Below are 21,529 nucleotides of genomic sequence, written 5' to 3' on the forward strand. Positions count from 1 at the left end.
GAACTTGCATCGGAATTAATTACAAAATGCACAATGCCGACTTAAGTACAAGTAGACTGACTCTTCATAGCGTCTATGCTTTAAACCTTTCCTGTGAGACCAGTTTTAGATATCGATGCTTCACTTCAGGTTTACTGTATCCCTTGGAACCTCTTATTGACGAAGAAACACAGATATTGCATCGGAAGAAAATACAAAAGGCACAATGACGACTTAAGTACAAGAAGACTGACTCTTCTTACTGTCTATGTTTTGATGCTTTCCTGTGAGACCAGTTTTAGATTCCGATCCTACGCTTCAGGTTTACTGTTTCCCTTAGACCTTCTTATAGATACTTAAACACAGAAATTGCCTCGGAATTAAAGACAAAAGGCACAAATCCGACTTAAGTACAAGAAGACTGACTCTTCTTAATGTCTATGTTTCTGAAACTTTCCTTTGAGACCAGTTTTAGATTCCGATGCTTCACCTCAGGTTTACTGTATCCCTTGGACCTTCTTATTGACGATGAAACACAGAACTTGCATTGGAATTAAATACAAAAGGCACAATGCCGACTTAAGTACAAGAAGGCTGACTCTTCTTACTGTCTATGATTTGAACCTTTCCTGTGAGACCAGTTCTAGTTTCCGATGCTTCACTTCAGATTTACTGTATCCCTTGGACCTTCTTATTGATGATGAAACACAGAAATTACGTCAGAATTAAATACAAAAGGCACAATGCTGACTTAAGAACAAGATTACTGACTCTTCTAACATTCTATGATTTAAACCTTTTCTGTGAGACCAGTTTTAGATTCCGATGCTTCACTTTAGGTTTACGGTATCCCTTGGACTTTCTTATAGATACTGAAACACAGAAATTGCCTCGGAATTAAAGACAAAAGGGACAAAGCCGACTTAAGTACAAGAAGACTGACCCTTCATACTGTCTATGTTTTAAACCTTTCCTGTGAGACCAGATTTAGATATCGATGCTCACTTCAGGTTTACTGTATAGCTTGGAACATCTTATTGACGAAGAAACACAGATATTGCATCGGAAGCAAATACAAAAGGCACAATGCCGACTTAAGTACAAGAAGACTGACTCTTCTTACTGTTTATGTTTTGAACCTTTCCTTTGAGACCAGTTTTACATTCCGATGCTTCACTTCAGGTTTTCTGTCTCCCTTGGAACATCTTATTGACGATCAAACACAGAAATTGCATCGGAATAGAATACAAAGGGCACAATGCCGACTTTAGTACAAGAAGACTGACTCTTCTTACATTCTATGACTTGGGCCTTTCCTGTGAGACCACTTGTAGATTCCGATCCTTCACTTCAGGTTTACTTTATCCCTTGGACCATGTAATTGACGGTGAAACAGAGAAATTGTATCGGAATTAAATACAAAATGCACAATGCCGACTAAAGTACAAGAAGACTGACTCTTCTTACTGTCTATGTTTGAACCTTTCCTGTGAGACCAGTTTTTGGTTCCGATGCTTCACTTCTGGTATACTGTCTCCCTTCGAACTTCTTATAGACTATGAAACACAGAATTAGCGTAGAAATGAAATACAAAAGGCTTAATGCGGACTTAAGTACAAGAGGACTGACTCTTCTTACATTCTATGATTTGAACCTTTCCTGTGAGACGAGTTTTAGATTCCGATGCTTCACTTCAGGTTTACTGTATCCCTTGGACCGACATATTGAAGATGAAACACAGAAATTGCATCGGAATTAAATACAAAATGCACAATGCTGACTTAAGAACAAGATTACTGACTCTTCTAACATTCTATGATTTGAACCTTTTCTGTGAGACCAGTTTTAGATTCCGATGCTTCACTTTATATTTACGGTATCCCTTGGACTTTCTTATTGATGATGAAACTCAGAAATTGCATCGGGTTTAAATACAAAAGGCACAAGCCGACTTAAGTATAAGAGGACTGAGTCTTCTTACTGTCTATGTTTAGAACCCTACCTGTGAGACCAGTTTTTTATTCCGATGCTTCACTTCAGGTTTACGGTATCCCTTGGACCTTGTTATTGACGATGAAACACAGAAATGGCATCGGAATTAAATACAAAATGCACAATGCCGAATTAAGTACAAGAAGACTGACTCTTCATACTGGCTATGTTTTAAACCTTTCCTGTGAGACCAGTTTTTGATATCGATGCTTCACTTCAGGTTTACTGTACCCCTTGGACCTTCTTATTGACGATCAAACACAGAAATTACATCGGAATAGAATTCGAAACGCACAATGCCGACTTAAGTACAAGAAGACTGACTCTTCCTACAATCTATGATTTGGGCCTTTCCTGCGAGACCAGTTTCAGATTCCGATGCTTCACTTCAGGTATACTGTATCCCTTGGACATTCTTATTGACGATGAAACACAGAACTTGCATCGGAATGAAATACAAAAGGCACAATGCCGACTTAAGTACAACGAGACTGACTCTTCTTACTGTCTATGTTTGAACCTTTTCTGTGAGTCCAGTTTTTGGTTCCAATGCTTCACTTCAGGTAAACTGTCTCCCTTGGAACTTCTTATAGACTATGAAACACAGAATTAGCGTAGGAATGAAATACAAAAGGCTTAATGCGGACTTATGTACAAGAGGACTGACTCTTCTTACATTCTATGATTTGAACCTTTCCTGTGAGACGAGTTTTAGATTCCGATGCTTCACTTCAAGGTTTACTGTATCACTTGGACAAACATATTCAAGATGAAACACAGAAATTGCATCGGAATTAAATACAAAAGGCACAATGCTGACTTAAGGACAAGATTACTTACTCTTCTAACATTCTATGATTTGAACCTTTTCTGTGAGACCAGTTTTAGATTCCGATGCTTCACTTTAGGTTTACGGTATCCCTTGGACTTTCTTATTGACGATGAAACACAGAACTTGCATCGGAATTAAATACAAAAGGCACAATGCCGACTTTAGTACAAGACGGCTGACTCTTCTTACTATCTATGATTTGAACCTTTCCTGTGAGACCAGTTTTAGTTTCCGATGCTTCACTTCAGATTTACTGTATCCCTTGGACCTTCTTATTGACGATGAAACACAGAAATTACGTTAGAATTAAATAGAAAAGGCACAATGCCGACACAAGTACAAGACGACAGACTCTTCTTACAATCTATGATTTGAACTTTTCCTGTGAGACCAGTTTCAGATTCGGATGCTTCACTTCCGGTTTACTGAAGCCCTTGGACCCTCTTATTGATGATGAAACACAGAAACAGCATAGGAATTGAATACAAAAGGCACAACGCTGACTTAAGTATAAGAGGCCTCACTCTTCTTACATTCTATGATTTGCACCTTTCCTGTGAGACGAGTTTTGGATTCCGATGCCTCTTTTCAGGTTTACTGTATCCCTTGGACCTACATATTGAAGATGAAACACAGAAATTACGTCGGAATTAAATACAAAAGACACAATGCCGACTTAAATACAAGAGGACTGACTCATCTTACATTCTATGAAATGAACTTTTCCTGTTAGGCCAGTTTTAGAATCCGATGCTTCACTTCAGGTTTACTGAACACCTTGGACCTTCTTACTGATGATGAAACACAGAAATTGCATCGGAAATAAATACAATAGGCACAAGCCGACTTAAGTACAAGAAGACTGACTCTTCTTACTGTCTATGTTTGATCCTTTCCTGTGAGACCGGTTTATGGTTACGATGCTTCACTTCAGGTTTTCTGTCTCCCTTGGAACTTCTTATTGACGATGAAACACAGAAATGGCATCGGAATTAAATACAAAAGGCACAATGCCGACTTAAGTACAAGAAGACTGACTCTTCACACTGTCTATGTTTTAAACCTTTCCTGTGAGACCCGTTTTTGATATCGTTTCTTCACTTCAGGTTTAATGTATCCCTTGGACCTTCTTATTGACGATGAAACACAGAAATGGCATCGGAATTAAATACAAAATGCACAATGCCGACTTAAGTAAAAAAAACTGGCCCTTCATACATTCTATGGTTTGATCCTTTCCTGTGAAACCAGGTGTAGATTCCGATGTTTCACTTCAGATTTACTGTATCTCTTGGACATTCTTATTGATGATGAAACACAGAAATCGCATCGGAAATATATACAATAGGCACAAGCCGACTTAAGTATAAGAGGACTGACTCTTCTTACTCTCTATGTTTTGAACCCTTCCTGTTGGAAAAGTTTTAGATTCCGATGCTTCACTTCAGGTTTACTGTATCCCTTGGACTTTCCTATTGATGATGAAACACAGATACTGTATCGGAATTAAATACAAAAGGCGCAAGCCGACTTAAGTATAAGAGGACTGACTCTTCTTACTGTCTATGATTTGAACCCTTCCTGTTAGAAAAGTTTTAGATGCCGATGCTTCACCTCAGGGTTACTGTATCCCTTGGACCTTCTTATTGACGATGAAACACAGAAATGGCATCGGAGATAAATACAATAGGCACAATGCCGGCTTAAGTACAAAAAGACTGACTCTTCATACTGTCTACGATTTAAACCTTTCCTGTGAGACCAGTTTTAGATATCGATGCTTCACTTCAGGTTTACTGTATCCCTTGGAACCTCTTATTGATGAAGAAACACAGATATTGCATCGGAAGTAAATTCAAAAGGCACAATGCCTACTTAAGTACAGGAAGACTGACTCCTCTTACTGTCTATGTTTTGATGCTTTCCTGTGAGGTCAGTTTTAGTTTCCGATGCTTCACTTCAGATTTACTGTATCCCTTGAAACTTCTTATTGACGATGAAACACAGGAATAGCATAGGAATTAAATACAAAAGGCACAACGCTGACTTAAGTATAAGAGGCCTGACTCTTCTTACATTCTATGATTTGCACCTTTCCTGTGAGACGAGTTTTGGATACCGATGATTCACTTCAGGTTTACTGTATCCCTTGGAGCTTTATATTGAAGATGAAAGACAGTAATTACGTCGGAATTAAATAGAAAAGGCACAATGCAGACTTAAACACAAGAGGACTGACTCTTCTTACATTCTATGATTTGAACTTTTCCTGTTAGGCCAGTTTTAGATTCCGATGCTTCTCTTCAGGTTTACTGAACCCCTTGGACCTTCTTATTGATGATGAAACACAGGAATTGCATCGGAAATGAATGCAATAGGCAGAAGATGACTTAAGTACAAGAAGACTGACTCTTCTTACTGTCTATGTTTAATCCTTTCCTGTGAGACCAATTTTTGGTTCCGATGATTCACTTCAGGTTTACTGTCTCCCTTGGAACTTCTTGTTGACGATGAAACACAGAAATGGCATCGGAATTAAATACAAAAGGCACAATGCCGACATAAGTACAAGAAGACTGACTCTTCTTAATGTCTATGTTTTGAACTTTTCCTTTGAGACCAGTTTTAGATTCCGATGCTTCACTTCAGGTTTACTGTATCCCTTGGACTTTCTTATTGACGATGAAACACAGAACTTGCATCGGAATTAAATACAAAAGGCACAATACCGACTTCAGTACAAGAAGAGTGACTCTTCATACTGTCTATGCTTTAAACCTATCCTGTGAGACCAGTTTTAGATATTGATGCTACACTTCAGGGTTACTGTATCCCTTGGAACCTCTTATTGACGAAGAAACACAGATATTGCATCGGAAGTATATACAAAAGGCACAATGACGACATAAGCACAAGAAGATTGACTCTTCTTACTGTCTATGTTTTGATGCTTTCCTGTGAGACCAGTTTTAGATTCCGATCCTACGCTTCGGGTTTACTGTATCCCTTAGACCTTCTTATAGATGCTGAAACACAGAAATTGCATCGGAATTAAAGACAAAAGGCACAATGCCGACTTAAGTACAAGAAGGCTGGCTCTTCTTACAATCTATGATTTGAACCTTTCCTGTGAGACCAGGTTTAGTTTCCGATGCTTCACTTCAGATTTACTGTATCCCTTGGACCAACTTATTGACGATGAAACACAGAAATTACGTCGGAATTAAATAGAAAAGGCACAATGCCGACATAAGTACAAGACGACAGACTCTTCTCACAATCTATGATTTGAACTTTTCCTGTGAGACCAGTTTCAGATTCGGATGCTTCACTTCCGGTTTACTGAACCCCTTGGACCTTCTTATTGATGATGAAACACAGAAATAGCATAGGAATTGAATACAAAAGGCACAACGCTGACTTATGTATAAGAGGCCTCACTCTTCTTACATTCTATGATTTGCACCTTTCCTGTGAGACGAGTTTTGGAATCCGATGCCTCACTTCAGGTTTACTGTATCCCTTGGACCTACATATTGAAGATGAAACACAGAAAATACGTCGGAATTAAATACAAAAGGCACAATGCCGACTTAAATACAAGAGGACTGACTCTTCGTACATTCTATCAAATGAACTTTTCCTGTTAGGCCAGTTTTAGATTCCGATGCTACACTTCAGGTATACTGTATCCCTTGGACATTCTTATTGACGATGAAACACAGAACTTAGATTGGAATTAAATACAAAAGGCACAATGCCAACTTAAGTACAAGAATACTGACTCTTCATGCTGTCTATGTTTTAAACCTTTCCTGTGAGACCAGTTTTAGATATCGATGCTTCACTTCAGGTTTACTGTATCCCTTGGAACCTCTTATTGACGAAGAAACACAGATATTGCACCGGAAGTAAATACAAAAGGCACAATGCCGACTTAAGTACAAGAAGACTGACTCTTCTTACAGTCAATGCTTTGATGTTTTCCTGTGAGACCAGTTTCAGATTCCGATCCTTCGCTACACGTTTACTGTATCCCTTAGACGTTCTTATAGATGCTGAAACACAGAAATTGCATCGGAATTAAAGACAAAAGGCACAATGCCGACTTAAGTACAAGAAGACTGACTCTTCTTAATGTCTATGTTTTGAACCTTTCCTTTGAGACCAGTTTTAGATTCCGATGCTTCACTTCAGGTTTACTGCATCCCTTGGACTTTCTTACTGACGATGAAACACACAACTTGCATCGGAATTAAATACAAAAGGCACAATGCCGACTTAAGTACAAGAAGACTGACTCCTCTTACATTCTACGATTTGGGCCTTCCGTGTGAGACTAGTTGTAGATTCCGATCCTTCACTTCAGGTTTACTGTATCACTTGGACCATTTAATTGACGGTGAAACACAGAAATTGCATCGGAAAAAAATTCAATGGGCACAAGCCGACTTAAGTACAAGAAGACTGACTCTTCTTACTGTCTATGTTTTGATGCTTTCCTGTGAGGTCAGTTTTAGTTTCCGATGCTTCACTTCAGATTTACTGTATCCCTTGGACCTTCTTATTGACGATGAAACACAGACATTACGTCGGAAATAAATACAAAAGGCACAATGCCGACATAAGTACAAGACGACTGACTCATCTTACAATCTATGATTTGAACTTTTCCAGTGAGACCAGTTTCAGATTCGGATGCTTCACTTCAGGTTTACTGAACCCCTTGGACCATCTTATTGATGATGAAACACAGAAATTGCATCGGGAATAAATACAATAGGCACAAGCCGTCTAAAGTACAAGAAGACTGATTCTTCTTACTGTCTATGTTTGAACCTTTTCAGTGAGACCAGTTTTTGGTTCCGATGCTTCACTTCAGGTTTACTGTTTTCCTTGGAACTTCTTATTGACGATGAAACACAGAAATAGCATAGGAATTAAATACAAAAGGCACAACGCTGACTTAAGTATAAGAGGCCTGACTCTTCTTACATTCTATGATATGCACCTTTCCTGTGAGACGAGTTTTGGATAACGATGCCTCACTTCAGGTTTACTGTATCCCTTGGACCTACATATTGAAGATGAAAGACAGAAATTACGTCGGAATTAAATAGAAAAGGCACAATGCAGACTTAAATACAAGAGGACTGACTCTTTTTACATTCTATGATTTGAACTTTTCTTGTTAGGCCAGTTTTAGATATCGATGCTTCACTTCAGGTATACTGAACCCCTTGGACCTTCTTATTGATGATGAAACACAGAAATTGCATCGGAAATAAAGACAATAGGCACAAGCCGACTTAAGTACAAGAAGACTGACTCTTCTTACTGTCTATGTTTGATCCTTTCCTGTGAGAACAATTTTGGGTTCCGATGATTCACTTCAGGTTTACTGTCTCACTTGGAACTTCTTGTTGACGATGAAACACATAATTGGCATCGGAATTAAATACAAAAGGCACAATGCCGACATAAGTACAAGAAGACTGACTCCTCATACTGTCTATGTTTTAAACCTTTCCTGTGCGACCAGTTTTAGATTTCGATGCTTCACTTCAGGTTAACTGTATCCCTTGCACCTTCTTATTGGCGATCAAATACAGAAATTGCATCGGAATAGAATACAAAGGGCACAATGCCGACTTAAGTACAAGAAGACTGACTCCTCTTACTTTCTACGATTTGGGCCTTCCGTGTGAGACTAGTTATAGATTCCGATCCTTCACTTCAGGTTTACTGTATCTCTTGGACCATTTAATTGACGGTGAAACACAGAAATTGCATCGGAAAAAAATTCAATGGGCACAAGCCGACGTACGTACAAGAAGACTGACTCTTCTTACTGTCTATGTTTGAACCTTTCCTGTGAGACCAGTTTTTGGTTCCGATGTTTCACTTCAGGTATACTGTCTCCCTTGGAACTTCTTATAGACTATGAAACACAGAATTAGCATAGGAATGAAATACAAAAGGCTTAATGCGGACTTAAGTACAAGAGGACTGACTCTTCTTACATTCTACGATTTGAACCTTTCCTGTGAGACGAGTTTTAGATTCCGATGCTTCACTTCAGGTTTACTGAATCCCTTGGACCTACATATTGAAGATGAAACACAGTAACTGCATCGGAATTAAATACAAAAGGCACAATGCTGACTTAAGAACAAGATTACTGACTCTTCTAACATTCTATGATTTGAACCTTTCCTGTGAGACCAGATTTAGATTCCGATGCTTCACTTTAGGTTTACGGTATCCCTTGGACTTTCTTATTGATGATGAAACACAGGAATTGCATAGGAATTAAATACAAAAGGCACAAGCCGACTTAAGTACACGAAGACTAAATCCTCTTACTGTCTATGTTTTGAACCCTTCCTGTGGGGCCAGTTTTAGAACCCGATGCTTCACTTCAGGTTTACTGTATCCCTTGGACCTTCTTATTGACGATGAAACACTGACACGGCATCGGAATTCAATACAAATGGCACAAAGTAGACTTAAGTACAAGAAGACTGACTCTTCATACTGTCTATGTTTTAAACCTTTCCTGTGAGACCAGTTTTTGATATCGATGCTTCACTTCAGGTATACTGTATCCCTTGAACCTTCTTATTGATGATGAAACATAGAAATTACGTCGGATTTAACTACAAAAGGCACAATGTCGACTTAAGTACAAGAGGACTGACTCTTCGTACATTCTATGATTTGAACTTTTCCTTTGAGACCAGTTTTAGATTCCGATGCTTCACTTAAGGTTTACTGTATCCCTTGGACCTTCATATTGACGATGAAACAGAGAGATTGCATCGGAATTATAGACAAAAAGCACAATGCCGACTTAAGTACAAGAGGACGGACTCTTCTTACATTCTATGATTTGAACCTAACCTGTGAGACCATTTTAAGTTTCCGATACTTCACTTCAGGCTTACTGTATCCCTTGGACTTTCTTATTGACGATGAAACACAGAAATTGCATCGGAATTAAATACAAAAGGCACAATGCCGACTTAAGTACAAGATGACTGGCCCTTCATACATTCTATGGATTGAACCTTTCCTGTGAAACCAGTTTTAGATTCCGATGTTTCACTTCAGGTTTACTGTATCTCTTGGACCTTCTTATTGATGATGAAACACAGAAATCGCATCGGAAATATATACAATAGGCACAAGCCGACTTAAGTGTAAGAGGACTGACTCTTCTTACTCTCTATGTTTTGAACCCTTCCTGTTAGAAAAGTTTTAGATTCCGGTGCTTCACTTCGGGTTTACTGTATCCCTTGGACTTTCCTATTGATGATGAAACACAGATACTGTATCGGAATTAAATACAAAAGGCACAAGCCGACTTAAGTATAACAGGAATGACTCTTCTTACTGTCTATGTTTTGAACCCTTCCTGTTAGAAAAGTTTTAGATTCCGATGCTTCACCTCAGGGTTACTGTACCCCTTGGACCTTCTTATTGACGATGAAACACAGAAATGGCATCGGAGTTAAATACAAAAGGCACAATGCCGACCTAAGTACAAGAAGACTGACTCTTCATACTGCCTATGTTTTAAACCTTTCCTGTGAGACCAGTTTTAGATATCGATGCTTCACTTCAGGTTTACTGTATCTCATGGAACCTCTTATTGACGAAGAAACACAGATATTCCATCGGAAGTTAATACAAAAGGCACAATGCCGACTTAAGTACAAGAAGACTGACACTTCTTACTGTCTATGTTTTGATGAATTCCTGTGAGACCAGTTTTAGATTCCGATCCTTCGCTTCAGGTTTACGGTATCCCTTAGACCTTCGTATTGATGCTGAAACACAGAAATTGCATCGGAATTAAAGACAAAAGGCACAATGCCGCCTTAAGTGCAAGAAGACTGGCTCTTCTTAATGTCTATGTTTTGAACCTTTCCTTTGAGACCAGTTTTAGATTCCGTTGCTTCACTTCAGGTTTACTGTATCCCTTGGACCATCTTATTGACCAAGAAACACAGATATTGCACCGGAAGTAAATACAAAAGGCACAATGCCGACTTAAGTACAAGAAGACTGACTCTTCTTACTGTCTATGTTTCGATGCTTTCCTGTGAGACCAGTTTCAGATTCCGATCCTTCGTTTCAGGTTTACTGTATCCCTTAGACCTTGTTATTGATGCTGAAACACAGAAATATCATCGGAATTAAAGACAAAAGGCACAATGCCGACTTAAGTACAAGAAGACTAACTCTTCTTAATGTCTATGTTTTGAACCTTTCCTTTGAGACGAGTTTTACAATCCGATGCTTCACTTCAGGTTTACTGTATCCCTTGGACCTTCTTATTGACGATGAAACACAAAACTTGCATCGGAATTAAATACAAATTGCACGTTGCCGACTTAAGTACAAGAAGGCTGACTCTTCTTACTGTCTATGTTTGAACCTTTTCTGTGAGACCAGTTTTTGGTTCCGATGCTTCACTTCAGGTTTACTGTCTCCCTTGGAACTTCTTATTGACGATGAAACACAGAAATGGCATCGGAATTAAACACAAAAGGCACAATGACGACTTAAGTACAAGAAGACTGACTCTTCATACTGTCTATGTTTTAAACCTTTCCTGTGAGACCGGTTTCAGATATCGATGCTTCACTTCAGGTTAACTGTATCCCTTGGACCTTCTTATTGACGATCAAACACAGAAATTGCATCGGAATAAAATACAAAGGGCACAATGGCGACTTAAGTACAAGAAGACTGACTCTTCTTACATCCTATGATTTGGGCCTTTCCTGTGAGACCACTTGTAGATTCCGATCCTTCACTTCAGGTTTACTGTATCCCTTGTACCATTTAATTGACGGTGAAACACAGAAATTGCATCGGAATTAAATACAAAATGCACAATGCCGACTAAAGTACAAGAAGACTGACTCCTCTTACTGTCTATGTTCGAACCTTTCCTGTGAGACCAGTTTTTGGTTCCGATGCTTCACTTCAGGTATACTGTCTCCCTTGGAACATCTTATAGACTATGAAACACAGAATTAGCATAGCAATGAAATACAAAAGGCTTAATGCGTACTTAAGTTCAAGAGGAATGACTCTTCTTACATTCTATGATTTGAACCTTTCCTGTGAGACGAGTTTTAGATTCCGATGCTTCACTTCAGGTTTACTGTAACCCTTGGACCTACATATTGAAGATGAAACACAGAAATAACATCGGAATTAAATACTGAAGGCACAATGCTGACTCAAGAACAAGATTACTGACTCTTCTAACATTCTTTGATTTGAATCTTTTCTGTGAGACCAGTTTTAGATTCCGATGCTTCACTTCAGGTTTACTGCATCCCTTGGACCTTCTTACGGACGAGGAAACACAGAACTTGCATCGGAATTAAACACAAAAGGCACAATGCCTACTTAAGTACAAGAAGACTGACTCTTCGTACTGTCTATGTTTTGAACCTTTCCTGTGAGACCAGTTTTAGATTCCGATGCTTCACTTCAGATTTACTGTATCCCTTGGACCTTCTTATTGATGATGAAACATAGAAATTACGTCGGATTTAAATACAAAAGGCACATTGCCGACTTAAGTACAAGAGGAGTGACTCATCTTACATTCTATGATTTGAACTTTTCCTGTGAGACCAGTTTTAGATTCCGATGCTTCTCTTAAGGTTTACTGTATCCCTTGGACCTTCATATTGACGATGAAACACAGAGATTGCATCGGAATTAAAGACAAAAAGCACAATGCCGACTTAAGTACAAGGGGTCGGACTCTTCTTACATTCTATGATTTGAACGTAACCTGTGAGACAATTTTAAGTTTCCGATTCTTCACTTCAGGTCAAACTGTTCCCCTTGGGCCTTCTTATTGACGATGAAACACAAAAATTGCATCGGAATTAAATACAAAAGGCACAATGCCGACTTACGTACAAGACGACTGACCCTTCATACATTCTATGATTTGAACCTTTCCTGTGAAACCAGTTTTAGATTCCGATGTTTCACTTCAGATTTACTGTATCCCTTGGACCTTCTTATTGATGATGAAACACAGAAATCGCATCGGAAATATATACAATAGGCACAAGCCGACTTAAGTACAAGAAGACTGACTCTTCTAACTGTCTATGTTTGAACCTTTCCTGTGAGACCAGTTTTTGGTTCCGATGCTTCACTTCAGGTTTACTGTATCCCTTGGACTTTCCTATTGATGATGAAACACAGATATTGTATCGGAATTAAATGAAAAAGGCACAAGCCGACTTAAGTATAAGAGGACTGACTCTTCTTACTGTCTATGGTTTGAACCCTTCCTGTTAGAAAAGTTTTAGATTCCGATGCTTTGCCTCAGGGTTAATGTATCCCTTGGACCTTCTTATTGACGATGAAACACTGAAATGGCATCGGAATTAAATACAAAAGGCACAATGCCGACTTAAGTACAAGAAGACTGACTCTTCATACTGTCTATGTTTTAAACCTTTCCTGTGAGACCAGTTTTAGATATCGATGCTTCACTTCAGGTTTACTGTATCCCTTGGAACCTCTTATTGACGAAGAAACACAGATATTGCATCGGAAGTAAATACAAAAGGCACAATGCCGACTTAAGTACAAGAAGACTGACTCTTCTTAATGTCTATGGTTTGAACCTTTCCTGTGAGACCAGTTTTAGATTCCGATGCTTCACTTCGGGTTCACTGAACCCCTTGGACCTTCTTATTGATGATGAAACACAGAAATTGCATCGGAAATAAATACAATAGGCACAAGCCGACTGAAGTACAAGAAGACTGATTCTTCTTACAATCTATGATTTGAACTTTTCCTGTGAGACCAGTTTCAGATATCGATTCTTCACTTCAGGTTAACTGTACACCTTGGACCTTCTTATTGACGATCAAACACGGAAATTGCATCGGAATAGAATACAAAGGGCACAATGCCGACTTAAGTACAAGAAGACTTACTCTTCTTACATTCTATGATTTAGGCCTTTCCTGTTTGACCAGTTGTAGATTCCGATCCTTCACTTGAGGTTTACTGTATCCCTTGGATCATTTAATTGACGGTGAAACAAAGAAATTGGATCGGAAAAAAATACAATGGGCACAAGCCGACTTAAGTACAAGAAGACTGACTCTTCTTACTGTCTATGTTTGAACCTTTCCTGTGAGACCAGTTTTTGGTTCCGATGCTTCACTTCAGGTATACTGTCTCCCTTGGACCTACATATTGAAGATGAAACACAGAAATTGCATCGGAATTAAATACAAAAGGCACAATGCTGACTTAAGAACAAGATTACTGACTCTTCTAACATTCTATGATTTGAACCTTTCCTGTGAGACCAGTTTTAGATTCCGATGCTTCACTTTAGGTTTACGGTATCCCTTGGACATTCTTATTGATGATGAAACACAGGAATTGCATCGGAATTAAATACAAAAGGCACAAGCCGACTTAAGTACAAGTAGACTAAATCTTCTTACCGTCTATGTTTTGAACCCTTCCTGTGGGGCCAGTTTACGATTCCGATGCTTCACTTCAGGTTTACTGTATCCCTTGGACCTTCTTATTGACGATGAAACACTGAAATAGCATCGGAATTAAATACAAAATGCAGAATGTAGACTTAAGTACAAGAAGACTGACTCTTCATACTGTCTACGTTTTAAGCCTTTCCTGTGAGACCAGTATTAGATTCCGATGCTTCACTTCAGGTATACTGTATGCCTTGGACCTTCTTATTGACGATGAAACACAGAACTTGCATCGGAATTTAATACATAAGGCACAATGCCGACTTAAGTACAAGATGGCTGACTCTTCTTACTGTCTATGATTTGATACTTTCCTGTGAGACCAGTTTTAGATTCCGATGCTTCACTTCAGATTTACTGTATCCCTTGGACCTTCTCATGGACGATGAAACACAGAAATTACGTCGGAATTAAATACAAAAGGCACAATGTCGACTTAAGTACAAGAGGACTGACTCATCTTACAGTCTATGATTTGAACTTTTCCTATGAGACCAGTTTTAGATTCGGATGCTTCACTTCGGGATTACTGAACTCCTTGGACCTCCTTATTGATGATGAAACACAGAATTTGCATAGGAGATAAATACAACAGGCACAAGCCGACTTAAGTACAAGAAGACTGCCTCTTCTTACTGTCTATGTTTGAACCTTTTCTATGACACCAGTTTTTGGTTCCGATGCTTCAGTTCAGGTTTACTCTCTCTCTTGGAACTTCTTGTTGACGATGAAACACATAAATAGCATAGGAATTAAATACAAAAGGCACAATGCTGACTTAAGTACAGGAGGACTGACTCTTCTTACATTCTATGATTTGCAACTTTCCTGTGAGACGAGTTTTGGATTCCGATGCCTCACGTCAGGTTTACTGTATCCCTTGGACCTACATATTGAAGATGAAACACAGAAATTGCATCGGAATTAAATATAAATGGCACAATGCCGATTTAAGAACAAGGGGACTGACTCTTCTTACATTCTATGAGTTGAACCTTTCCTGAGAGACCAGTTTTAGATTCCAATGCTTCACTTCAGGTTTACTGTGTCCCTTGGACCTTCTAATTGACGGTGTAACACAGAAATTGCATCGGAATTAAATACAAAATGCACAATGCCGACTAAAGTACGTGACGACTGACTCTTCTTACTGTCTATGTTTTGAACCTTTACTGTGAGACCAGTTTTTAATTCCGATGTTTCACTTCAGGTTTACTGAATCCCTTGGAACCTCTTATTGACGATGACACACAGATATTGCATCGGAATTAAATACAAAATGCACAATGCCGTTTTAAGTACAAGAAGACTGACTCTTCTTACTGTCTATGTTTGAACCTTTCCTGTGAGACCAGTTTTTGGTGCCGATGCTTCAATTCAGGTTTACTGTCTCCCTAGTAATTTGTTATTGACGATGAAACACAGAAATAGCATAGGAATTAAATACAAAAGGCACAATGATGACATAAGCACTAGAGGACTGACTCTTCTTACTTTCTATGATTTGAACCTTTCCTGCGAGACCAGTTTTAGATTCCTATGCTTCACTTTAGGTTTACTGTATCCCTTGGACTTTTTTTATTGATGATGAAACACAGAAATTGCATCGGAATTAAATACAAAATGCACAAGCTGACTTAAGCACAAGAGGACTGACTCTTCATACATTCTATGATTTTAACCTTTTCTGTGAGACCATTTTTAGATTCCGATCCTTCGCTTCAGGTTTACTGAATCATGTGGACCTTCTTATTGACGATGAAACACAGAAATTGCATCGGAATGAAAGACAAAAGGCACAATGCCGACTAAAGTACAAGAAGACTGACTCTTCTTACTGTCTATGTTTTGAACCTTTCCCGTGAGACCAGTTTTAGATTCCGATGCTTCACTTCAGGTTTACTGTATCCTTTGGACCTTTTATTGACGATGAAACACAGAAATTGCATCGGAAATATATAAAAAAGGCACAATGCCGACTTAGGTACAAGATGACTGACTCTTCTCACTGGCTATATTTTGAACCAACACTGTGAGACCAGTTTTAGATTCCAATGCTCCACTTCAGGTTTACTGTATGCCTCGGACATTCATATTGACGATCAAACACATAAATTGTATCGGAATTAAATACAACAAGTACACGGCCGATTTAAGTACAAGAGGACTGACTCTTCTTTCATTCTATGATTTGAACCTTTCCTGTGACACCAGTTTCAGATTCCGATTCTTCACTTAAGGTTTACTGTATCCCTTTGACCTTCATACTGACGATGAAACACAGAAATTAAGTCGGAATTAAATACAAAAGTCACAATGCCGACTTAAGTGCAAGAGGACTGACTCTTCTTACATTCAATGATTTGAACCTTTCCTGTGGGACCAGATTCAGATTCCGATCATTCACTTTCAGGTGTACTGTATCATTTGGAACTTGTTATTGACGACGAAACACAGAAATTGCATCGGAATAAAATATAAATGGCACAATGCCGTCTTAAGAACAAGAGGACTGACTCTTCTTACATTCTATGAGTTGAACCTTTCTTGAGAGACCAGTTTTAGATTCCGATGCTTCACTTTAGGTTTACTGTATCCCTTGGACCTTCTTATTGACGATGAAACACAGAAATTGCATCGGAACTGAATACAAAAGGCACAATGCCGACTTAAGTACAAGATGACTGACCCTTCTTACATTCTATGATTTGAACCATTCCTGTGAGACCAGTGTTAGATTCCGATGCTTCACTTCAGGTTTACTGTATCCCTTGGACCTTCTTATTGCCGATGAAACACATAAATTGCATCGGAACTGAATACAAAAGGCACAATGCCGACTTAAGTACAAGATGACTGACCCTTCTTACATTCTATGATCTGAACCTTACCTGTGAGACCAGTATTAGATTCCGATGCTTCACTTCAGGTTTGCTGTATCCCTTGGACCTTCTTATTGACGATGAAACACAGAAATTGCATCGGAATTAAAGACAAAAGGCACAATGCCGTCCTAAGTACAAGAGGACTGACTCTTCCTACATTCTATGATTTGACCCTAACCTGTGAGACCAGTTTAAGATTCCGATGCTTCACTTCGGGTTTCCTGAATGCCTTGGACCTTCTAATTGACGATGAAACACAGAAATTGCATCGGAACTAAATACAAAAGGCACAATGCCGACTTAAGTACAAGATGACTGACCCTTCTTATATTCTATGATTTAAACCTTTCCTTTGAGACCAGTATTAGATTCCGATGCTTCACTTCAGGTTTACTGTATACCTTGGACTTTCTTATAAATGATGAAATACAGATATTCCATCGGAAATAAATACAATGGGCACAAGCCGACAAAAGTACAAGAAGACTGACTCTTCTTACTGTCTATGTTTGAACCATTCCTGTGAGACCAGTTTTTGGTATACTGTCTCCCTTGGACCTTCTTATTGACGATGAAACACAGAAATTGCATCGGAATTAAAGACAAAAGGCACAATGCCGTCCTAAGTACAAGAGGACTGACTCTTCTTAATATCTATGATTTGAACCTTTCCTGTGAGACCAGTTTCAGATTCCGATGCTTCACTTAAGATTTACTGTATCCCTTGGACCTTCATACTGACGATGAAACACAGAAATTAAGTCGGAATTAAATACATAAAGCACAATGCCGACTTATGTAGACGAAGACTGACTCTGCTTACAATCTATTGTTTGAACCCTTCCTGTGAGACCAGTTTTAGATTCCGATGCTTCACTTCAGATTTACTGTATCCCTTGGACCTTCTTATTGACGATCAAACACAGAAATTACGTCGAAATTAAATACAAAAGCAACAATGCCGACTTAAGTACAAGAGGACTGACCCTTCTTACATTCTATGATTTGAACCCATCCTGTGAGACCAGTTTTAGATTGCGAAGCTTCACTTAAGGTTTACTGTATCCCTTGGACCTTCATATTGACGAGGAAACACAGATATTGCATCGGAATTAAAGACAAAAGGCACAATGCCGACTTAAGTACAAGAGGACTGACTCTTCCTAGATGCTATGTTTTGAACCTAACCTGTGAGACTAGTTTAAGATTCCGATGCTTCACCTCAGGTTTACTGTACCCTTTGGACCTTCTTATAGACGATGAAACACAGAAATGGCATCGGAATTAAATACAAAAGGCACAATGCCGACTTATGTACAAGATGGCTGACCCTTCTTACATTCTATGATTTGAACCTTTCCTGTGAGATCAGTTTTAGATGCCGATGTTTCACTTCAGATTTACTGTATCCCTTGGTCCTTCTTACTGAAGATGAAACACAGAAATTGCATCGGAAATAAATACGATAGGCACAAGCCGACTTAAGTACAAGAAGACTGACTCTTCTTACTGTCCAAGTTTGAACCTTTCCTGTGAGACCAGTTTTTGGTTCCGATTCTTCACTTCAGGTTTACAGTCTCCCTTGGAACGTCTTATTGACGATGAAACACAGAAATAGCATAGGAATTAAATACAAAAGGCACAATGATGACTTAAGTACAAGAGGACTGACTCTTCTTACATTCTATGATTTTAACCTCTTCTGTGAGACGAGTATTAGATTCCGATGCTTCACTTCAGGTTTACTGTATCATGTGGATGTACAGGATGGCGGGTATGGGCAGGCGGTGGGCGTTGCACGTGTCACGCAATTCATCCACCGTTTCTATGAACATTCGGGCTTCCCCCGTCTACTTCAGTCTGGCTACATTGACCAATAGATCATCCGGCCAGGCACACGTGCGACCCACATCACGAATATTTTGTAAGAACTTAGCTACATTTTCGTGGGACTTCCCAGAAAAGGTGGGAATGAAATCAGCCGCAGGAAAATTGCTTACAGTCGCCATGTTAGCAGAAATTGTGGCGTTTGTATTAGAGACAGAATTAGTGTTAGTTGCCTCTGTTTGAGTATTTGTTACAAGGGTGGAGCTAGCCACAGGTATGGAAGTTCGCGCACTAGCTTCCAGCGTCTGTTTCAAGACGCGGTTTTGCTCAAGTAGCTCCTGATTTTGTGCGAATAACTGGCGCATTTGTGCATTTATGGCCTCGAGTGGGTCTTGCGAGGCAGGTACCTCTACGGGGGTATCCCGTTCCGTCGCTCGTGTTCCCATCGGCATGTTCACAATATTATGCAACGCTAGTGACCAGAAAAAAGTAATGATTGTTACAAAAAAAGGACGGCCACAAAGATTCTCAATCCAGCGGCGGAAGATCGTCGAAGATATAGTTGTAAGCATCGCGGCGATGGTGCGACGCGTTGGTGGCGGCGACGGCATGGTGCAGTGGCGGCGAGCGGTGGTCGGCGGGCGGCGGCGACGGCGTCCGGACCCGTGGGCGGCGGCAAATGTGTTGGCGGCGGACGGCGCTGGCTCGGCCGGTCGGCGATGGCGGCAGGCTCCTGGCGCGTCGTTGACAGCGGCGCGGCGACGGCGGATGACGGCGCCCCGGCCCCGTCGCGCAGCGCAGCGCAGCGCAGGCCCCTCCAACTCAAGCAGCGGTCAGCGCGGCGGCGTCCAGCTCACTTGGCTGACTAGCGTGGGCTGCCTCGCCGCAGCGCGCGCCCTGTGCGTGTTTAGTGGAGCAGCCACGGCCCACGTGGAGCAAACGTGGCGGCCGGTTGGCGCATTCCATGCGCGAAGTGTACGGCGTCTTGCCGGGAGAAATTTAGTGTAGCGACAAAGTCACTACGGGAACGGATCCAAACTTCTGACACCAATTGTACACGATGGCGGGTATGGGCAGGCGGTGGGCGTTGCGGAATAATAGTGTAAATTTTAGAGAAAGGCCATTTATTGGCTAAAGCATGATGAAAGGGGCTACATAGGCCTAGGGAGGTGAGGGTGAGCCAGAGCTTACAATTTGGCGAACATTGTTCGCGAAGCTACCGAAAGTGGTCGTCTGCCAAAACTAAGTCCACAGTGCCGTAGCACCGGGAGAAGCGGGAGATGTTCAGTGCTACAGGCCGCGCATCCGACTCGCGGGTGAGCAAGAATACAAGAGAGCCGGCCCGGCGACGGGCGGCCGCGTATATTCGACGCACCACGCGGCTTCCTCCGCCCTGATTGGTCAGAACCGAGAAAACCGTGTGGGCGGCATGGAACTTTCCAGAGCGGTGCCTGCTAAGCGACGCCTGGGACGGCGTTACCTCGTAAGCACATGAGAGAGGCGCGTGATCAAGGTGCCCTTCGTCGGTGCTGACTTCCTGTTACTAGACCGTGGGACGAAAGAATTTACAGGCAGCTAACGCTGCCGGCCGTGGCTTGGCCGCAATGAAAAAATGAAGTTACCGTTTGGGTGCTCATATAATAAAGTAAAATCCCTTATTGTCTGGCTCATCCTTTACATTCCTCCCCCTTCCGTGGGAGCGGAGAACGTACGTGAATTCGCTCAATGTAATTATTATTTGAATGTAAACAAATTTATCTTGCAAAAGAAAGTGAACTTCACTTGATTAAGAATGGCTCTCACGGAAGACGGCGGGGGGGTCTTAACCTATGGGAGGGTGTAGAGACTCTAAAGACCTCCTAAGGGTCGCAAGGGGAGTTACACATGTCAACAATATTGTGTGTATACAAGAATCATCATAAAACATCAAAACATCATAAACATCAAACATCATAAAACATCAAAACATCATAAAGTATCAAACAAAATTAGACCAAAACAAACAGTGTGAGTTAGGTAAACATGCCAAGTGTTCTTGTTGCTAAGATGGAGTAAAAATGTCTTTTTTTTAAAAAAAAAAATAAGTTGAAAATGTAAACATATCACCACTGATGAGTCACGGCGAGGGCGACCGGCACGAGGCTGCGTGGTGTGTTGTCCTCAGCGGGCAGCGTGCAGGCTGCCTGCGGGTAGGGGGTGTGGCCGTGGCCAGGTCCGTGCACTGGAACTCAGCGCAGGGGGGTGTGAGGGGAGGTCCACACGTTAAACACAGTTGAGAAGGGAGTTATCACTAAGGGAACACTTCACGACACTACACTAGTTTCTCCAAAATAATTGATATCACTATTGCACTCTTAAAACTAAGGGAGGGCACATGCCTGATAGGTTCTTGTTTTCTCTTTTTTGTTGAGTTTAGATTGTGGCTGTTTACCATTCATTTAAGTGCC

This window comes from Schistocerca piceifrons, chromosome 3 (genome assembly GCF_021461385.2).
Source record: "Schistocerca piceifrons isolate TAMUIC-IGC-003096 chromosome 3, iqSchPice1.1, whole genome shotgun sequence".
Taxonomy (NCBI): domain Eukaryota; kingdom Metazoa; phylum Arthropoda; class Insecta; order Orthoptera; family Acrididae; genus Schistocerca; species Schistocerca piceifrons.